Raw genomic sequence first — 7,899 nt, 5'->3', positions numbered from 1 at the left:
GTCCCCCAACAACTCCTCCACACCTGCATGGTTTCCTAACTGGCTCCTTTCATGCCTGCATAGTTCACGTTGCTCAGCGAGACCATCTGATCCTCAGAAAAGAGGACCTGCCTGGAAGCGTGCGTCCCAGAGGACCCGCGACACCGAGCACGGTGCAGCACCGAGAAGCTTGGTCCACCACTGGGGGCAGGGCTTACGGCCCCACGATGGCCATGACCAATGTGGGAAGGCTCTGGGGAGTTCAGTTAACGAGGAATCGGGTCTTTGCCCTCCCGGGACTTCTTAAGGCTCTTCAGTTAGTCAGTATTGCAAGAAGCGGTTTTCTCTCCCACAAGGCTGCGGGTGAGGTGGTGTATTCGTGCACACGTCCTGCCTTGCTGGGCCAGCAGGGAGACGGCGAAGCCCCGGCGGCTGCCATGTGAAATGCTCCTAGTGCAGACACTGCTGTCCTCTTCCTGGCACTACCGCGCTTGCACGGGTCTCCCCGGTTCTCTTGTCTTCTCCACCCCTCCTGCTCCTCAGACTGGCTGCACGGGCACTCCTGAGAGCTACTCCTCGGTGCAGAGGCTCAGGCCCCACCCAAACCTGCATTTCCGCACACCCCAGCTCGATCCCAGACTGCACTTTGAGAAACACATCCTGTTGCCTCCTAGAGAAGTCTCCGTGGCCAGTAACAAACGTGTGCGGCATGCATGGATGGCACTAAGCGTTGTGTCTCCATCATTTCAGTCTATTGAAAAGCCCTGTAAAGGAACTGCTGCAAGATCCTTGGGTTGATCATTGTCAAAATCCTGGGTATGATACTGTCTTAGAGGTTTTTAGAAATTATTTATCCATTTATTTTTATCTGAAAGGCAGAGAAACAGAAACAGAGAGAGATCTCCCATCCAAATGCCCACAACAGCCAGGACTGGGCTAAGTTAAAGCCAGGAGCCAAGAACTAGATCTGGGTCTCCCACGTGGCTGACAGAGACCTAACTACTTAGCCATCACCTGTTGCCTCCCAGGTGCATTGGCAGGAAGCTGGATTGGACATGCAGAGTAGCTGAGGCTCGAACCAGCCACTCCACTGTGGAACGCAGGTATCCCAAGCGGCGCCTTGACTTGCTGGGCCACAATACCTGCCCCTGTTTTTCCTACTTTTGTGCTCAGGAAACCGAGCTTCGAAGAGGCCTGGCGAGCAGCCCAGCTTAAGTCTGTCCTGAGACACTCCCACATGCACGCACTGTTCTCAATCCTGGGGGGACACCACGGTGAACAAACATCGACTCTGCCCAGTGATCATTCAGGACGGGGCCATCAGGACTCGAGCCCAGATCTGGCTTTCGGGCCCTCTGCTGCTTAGATTTCAGAGAGATGGTCACACAATTGCGATGTGACAAATAATGGGGCCACCCAAATTTGCAACATTTCTGGACACGTGTATAGAAAAGTATCTAGCAGTGCCAGGTACACAGTCAGCACTCAACAGAGCCAGAAGGGGCCTCACTTTCCCCCAGGTGAGGGACCAGGTGAGATGCCCCAGGTCCGTCTCTACCCTTCCCCAACTGCATGGTGTCCAGAGATGATGGTGCAGCCATCGTGAGGGGATTCACCTGAACTTGGCATCTGTTTCAGAGTTAGCCAGGGAACTCGGAGGGGGGTGGTTCCCAGTGCATTTTCCTGAACGTCAGCTGTTTCCACAGCACGGTTCTCAATGAACCCCCGTAAGCAAGCACAGATTGACAGCCAGAACCACCGTCCAGGCCTGAGATACCTGAGTGGCGTCTCACCGTGATGCAAAGATAGGACCTGTCCCCACACGAGGAGTTCTCCTTCAGAGACCTGAAGAACAGTGTAGCCGGGCAGCACAGCCTAGCTCGCTTTGCTCCAGGCAGACGTCCCTGGGGCGGTGACAGGACAGTCTGCAGAAAGGGACCCAAGGCCAGGCGGAACTGCCTGCTTCTCAGACAGGCCTTGGTTAGAACTGGGCCAGCAGGTGTTTTCCCTCAGAGTGCGCAGTTGCTCAGGGCAACACCCCCAGAGAGAAATCCCTCGCACTGGGATTGCCGTGTCTCTCTTGGCTCCGATTTCTTCTTCTGCCCTTGGCTCTGACAAGTGTGTGCTCCATGGCGGCGAGAAAAGGGAGAACAAGGGAGGGGGGAGGGGGCAGGGGAGGAAAGAAAGGAGAGGAGCGTTGCTGGGCGCCCACCAGACGCGAGGCACCGTGTTCAGCATTCAAGGTTGGTGCCGTGGGAGCCTGTGAGAAGAAGGCCTTGCTGCCCGCTTCTACGGAGGAGGAAAGCGAGGCTCGGAGAGGCTTGCACGGGGCAAAGCCAGGAGGTAACGCAGCTGGCCCAACGCCACGTTCACCGGTCTTTCAACACTGCCTCTAAGTTCACCGGGAGAAGACCGGTTGGAGAAGCTGTCAGTGAATCACTGAGTCTGCTCTCCTAGACTGGGCGCCCGCTCCGAACAGGAGAGCCCTGCCCTGGGCGTCCCGGCCCCTCCGGGCTGCCTCGTGGAGCTGGAATTTGCTGGTGTTCGCCCCTCAGAGAAAGCGTGGAGAAGACACGTGCGCCCTCGACCTCGTGGGACGGGGTGGGGCTCACGCTGCTTCTATTTCTATCCCATCAGAGAAAACTTGTGACACGGCCTCACCCGGGTGAAGGGGGCACCGGAGAGATGCAGTCCCTGGGTGAGCAGCCACCTGTTACAGCTGTCCCCAAGGAACACGGGTCTTTGGTGACTGGTTGGCCATCCCCGTCAGGGTAGAGTGAGCTGAATGGTTTCTACCGTGCGCTCCCTCTTTTATCCAGGGGCTTCTTTTTTGTTCTCCCCTGAGCCAGGAAACTATTTGAATAGTCACGAAACATCTCCTTCCACAGAAGTAGCATAAAATTACAGGTGCTGGCCGGCGCCGTGGCTCAATAGGCTAATCCTCCGCCTAGCGGCGCCGGCACACCGGGTTCTAGTCCCGGTTGGGGCGCCGGATTCTGTCCCGGTTGCCCCTCTTCCAGGCCAGCTCTCTGCTATGGCCAGGGAGTGCAGTGGAGGATGGCCCAGGTGCTTGGGCCCTGCACCCCATGGGAGACCAGGAAAAGCACCTGGATCCTGGCTCCTGCCATCGGATCAGCACGGTGCGCCGGCTGCAGCGGCGGCCATTGGAGGGTGAACCAACGGCAAAGGAAGACCTTTCTCTCTCTGTCTCTCTCTCTCACTGTCCACTCTGCCTGTCAAAAATAAAAAAATAAAAAAAAAAAAATTACAGGTGCTTTATCCATAATTATCAGAATTACTTCTACTTGAGGTCTCAGCTAAGTGGGGCTGGAATCAACAAAAGGTTTCGGTCTGTTGGCTCAGAGACACCCCCACCCCGGGAAGCCCGCGCTGTTGATGTCTGCCATGCTTAGCTCTCGTGACATCATCCGATCCTTGAAAAAAATGCCTCTTTGTGTATTCCCAGCTTCAAGTGAATTCAGCAGCGTGGATTATATACCTCCCAGCTCCTGTCATTCACCACTTCAACGCTGAGTGCTGACTGCATCCATTTCAAAGATTGATGAAGCTGTTGACAGCTTTGACTGGCAGAGGAAGCCGTCAGAACCATAGTGTTTAGTGCATGAACTATTCTGTCATCCATTGTCCTCGTGACCTTGAGTGGTTCCTGGAACCCGGTGAGCTGCACAGTTCACATCACCACTGGGCATCACCATACTGGGGCTTCTGATCCTGAAAACTCCCTGCACAGAGCTCCGGGCTCCTCATTGCACTTGACCCTAAATCATTACCGCACCTGCATAATGTCTCAATGAGAGATGATGTTGCAATTCTACTCATCAAATAATAGCTGTACTATTATATGCAAAAACTCATTCAACACATAGCTAACTGAGAGCCCACTGTGTGCTGCTGATTAGCAGGGAAGAAGACATAGTTTTTGCTGGTGGGAGAAGACAGGTAATAAACAAATAAAGAAGTAATTATAGAGGCGCCATGGCTCACTTGGTTAATCCTCCGCCTATGGCGCCAGCATTCCATATGGGCACCGGGTTCTAGTCCCGGCTGCTCCTCTTCCAGTCCAGCTCTCTGCTGTGGCCCAGGAAGGCAGTGGAGATGGCCCAAGTGCTTGGACCCTGCACCTGCATGGGAGACCAGGAGGAGGCACTGGCTCCTGGCTTCGGATCGGCGTAGCTCCAGCCGTAGCAGCCATTTGGGGGATGAACCAATGAAAGAAAGACCTTTCTCTCTGTCTCTCTCTCTCACTGTCTAACTCTATCTGTAAAAAAAAAAAAAAAAAGAAGGGCCAGCGCCGCGGCTCACTAGGCTAATCCTCCGCCTTGCGGCGCCGGCACACCGGGTTCTAGTCCCGGTCGGGGCGCCGGATTCTGTCCCGGTTGCCCCTCTTCCAGGCCAGCCCTCTGCTGTGGCCAGGGAGTGCAGTGGAGGATGGCCCAGGTGCTTGGGCCCTGCACCCCATGGGAGACCAGGAAAAGCACCTGGCTCCTGGCTCCTGCCATCGGATCAGCGCGGTGCGCCGGCCGCAGCGCGCCGGCCGCGGCGGCCATTGGAGGGTGAACCAACGGCAAAGGAAGACCTTTCTCTCTCTCTCTCTCTCTCACTGTCCACTCTGCCTGTCAAAAAAAAAAAAAAAAAAAAGAAGAAGAAGAAGAAGCAGTAGTAGAAGTAAATATAGAGTGAATCAGGTGCAGAGTGCATGAGAAAGAACCGGGAGACCAGGGCTGGGATGACTGAAAAGCGGAACACTTCAGCAATAAGGCACAACTGCCAGGGACCTGAAGGAGGGTGAGGGAGCAAATCTCGTGTGGATGATGGGGGAAGAATGCGACTTGCCAGCCAAGGACACGGCAAGTGCAAGGGCCTGGAGGCAGGACGCACCTGGCATGTTTCAGGACCGGCAGGGGAGGCAGCGCGGGAGGGAGGAAGAGCGAGGGGAGAGGTCACCGCGGTGGGTGGCCGGTGGCCGGCAGCTCATGCAGTAACCGAAGCAGAGGGTTTTTTTCCCAGCACCTTCATGTAACTGGAGGAGGGAGAAAAACAAACCTATTTCCGGGTGCAGAACGCTTCACAAAGAAAGCCGTGCACAGGCGGGGACTTCCCGTGCAGCTGCAACACGAAACACCTTCAAAGCCGAGGGTGCGCCCCGAAATGAGAAAGGGGCCGGCTCAAGACGTGGGGCACAGCACGAGCCGTCTCCCTCCCCCAGCAGGTTTTTGCACTGTTCAGGTTCACTGAGACCACATGCCGAGCCCCACGGCCCCGCAGGGACATGCTCTGATCAAGTGTGGCCATCAGGGGCCGGTGCTGTGGCGCAGCGGGTTAACGCCCCGGCCTGAGGCGCTGGCATCCTATATGAGACCCGGCTGCTCTACTTCCCATCCAGCTCTCTGCTGTGGCCTGGGAAAGCAGTAGAAAATGGCCCAAGTCCTTGGCCCCTGCACTCATGTGGGAGACCTGGAAGAAGCTCCTGGCTCCTGGGCTTCGTATCGGTGCAGCTCCTGCCATTGTGCCCAACTGGGGAGTGAACCTTCAGATGGAAGACCTCTCTCTCTCTCTCTCTCTCTCTTTCTCTCTTTCTCTCTGCCTCTCTCTGTGTAACTCTGACTTTCAAATAAATAAATAAATCTTTAAAAAAAAAAAAAAAGTGTGGCCATCAGCCACCTGCACAAACGCTTCCTACCGCTCATGCTCACGGGCAAAACTGATGAGCCCAGGCCGATGGGACCGGAACAATGCTGATCTGACAAATACTCTGTTTTCTGGATTTCAGCTCCAAAACCTGACCCAAAGGCCTTTTATTAGCTTGTCGATGTAAACAGCACAGAAGCTGGTTTAAATAGACTTTTTTGTTGTTTTCAAGGAGGACAGTGTCCCATACCAGACAGATTACCTTGGATGGTTCCCTCCTACTGTGCCCTCCATAGGGAGAGTTAGCAAACAAAAAGCCGGGTGTGGACCCTGGGCCAGTTCACAGTGGGGCTGGCGGAAACTGCTCCAGCAGTAACCCCAGGGGTGCGGGCAGGGTCTCAGTTGGTGCCTACAAGGCTGTCTTATTCAACACTGAGTGTGCGATGCAGCTGCTGCGGGCCACGTGGGTTTGTTCCCCACGTGTAGACACCCTGCCCTGCCCATGGGGAGATTCACCCATGCCTGGATCTAGAGAGGCCCCTGGGAGCTGAGGGTTCCTGCCTGGGGCTAAGAGGCAGGCTCGGCTGACTGGATGTTCCTGTCCAGGGTCTTAACTTTTTTTTATGATTTTTTAAAAATTTTTGTTTAAAATTTATTTATTTGAAAGACAGAGTTACAGAGAGAGATAGACAGAGAAGTCTTCCATCCACTGGTTCACTCCCCAAATGGCCACAACAGCCAGAGCTGAGCTGATCTGAGGCCAGGAGCCAAGAGCCAGGAGCTTCCTCCGGGTCTCCCACGTGGGTGTAGGGACCCAAGGACTTGAGCCATCTTCCTCTGCTTTCCCAGGCCACAGCAGCCAGCCAGTGCCAGCCCCCACAGCCTTAGCTCTTGAAAGATGACTGGAAGGCTTTGTGGTGGCAGCATCGAGTCCTGGAAGGGCAGTGCCAGGGCCACAGGGGTGAATCCTGGGCTGGGAGGGCCCTGGGGCAGCCCAGCCACCTTCCCTCATTCCTGATCTCTTTGTACCTTTGAGTCTCCAGCTTTCTCTTGTTCTTCCGCCACCCAATACCCACTCAACAAACTCCGCATCTGCTTCCGTTAATCAGAGAGCATTGCTGTTGTCTGCAACTCAGAACCTCGGATTAATTTTTTTTTTAGTTTTATTTATTTAAAAGGCAGTGTTATAGAGACAGACAGAGAGAGCGAGAGCGAGAGCGAAAGAGAGAGAGAGAGAGAGTCTTTCATCTGCTGGTTCACTCCCTAAATGGCCCCAATGGCAGGGGCTGGGCCAGACTGAAGCCAGGAGCCAGGAACTCCATCCAGATCTCCCATGTGGGTACAGCGGCCCAAGCATCTGGGCTCCCCTCGCTGCTTTCCTGGGTGTATTAGCAGAGCTGGATTGGAAGTGGAGCAGCCGGGACTCAAACTGGCTTCCAGGTGGGAGCAGCTTGACCTGCGGTGTGCCACAGCGCCGGCCCCTCAGCCTGATCTTAAGCCATTTTGAGACCCCATTAAAGCACTCCCGGCGTTGGCGTGTGTCATTCTTGTTGTGCACACCAGGATGCACACCATCGACCTAAGCCTGAACTCCTTAGAGGCTCGCAGCTTTTAAGCAGCTATAAAACACAAACACATTTAATGAGCTAAGTACAAGCAACAGCACCAAATCCGCACGCAGAAACGCACGGCACTTCTTGGCAAGGGCGGCTGGGCTGTCGGGAGCGGGAACGGAGCGGAGGGCTCGGGCTCGCGTGGGGTTGGGTTTCACGCCACCGGCCTCTCCACACTGATCTCCCGTCTCTTCCGCCCATTTAGATCACTGAGAACTCTTCATTTAGACGCTTCGCTCCCCCACGAATCTTCAGAGCAACGCCTTTTCTTTGGCTGGCTCCACACTGACAGCGACGACTGCTCTGTCCTTAGGCCATTTAGCTGGGAGGATTAAAATTGCTGTAGCTGGCCTGAATGCCATCGTATACACAAATGCACACACAGGGCCTGAAATCAGCTATAAGCATTGCTTGGGTGACCCAGTATTTTAAAAGACAGACAGAAAAAATACCAGGTTAAAAAATTCTCATAGAAAACTTAAGTAAAAACCCCAAGAATATATTTGTAAACTCCGATTCAAAAATCATGACGCAGTAATTAGAAACATAAGCTTTGGAGTTAAAAATAAATCTGGTTTTAAATCCCAACTGTAGAGGCCAGCTCTGTGGCAAAGTGGGTTAAGCTGCTGTCTGCAGTACCGGCATCCCCTATGGATGC

The 7,899-nt window shown here is 54.4% G+C and overlaps 1 pseudogene; it reads right to left on the bottom strand.

Moving 5' to 3' along the window:
• Nucleotides 1-3,403: 3,403 nt before the first annotated feature.
• Nucleotides 3,404-3,695, bottom strand: LOC127492493 (protein MIX23 pseudogene; annotated as a pseudogene).
• Nucleotides 3,696-7,899: the final 4,204 nt, after the last annotated feature.

This window comes from Oryctolagus cuniculus, chromosome 10, assembly GCF_051225735.1.
Source record: "Oryctolagus cuniculus isolate XC-2025 breed Fujian yellow rabbit chromosome 10, ASM5122573v1, whole genome shotgun sequence".
NCBI lineage: Eukaryota > Metazoa > Chordata > Mammalia > Lagomorpha > Leporidae > Oryctolagus > Oryctolagus cuniculus.
This window is presented reverse-complemented; position numbering and strand designations above follow the sequence as displayed.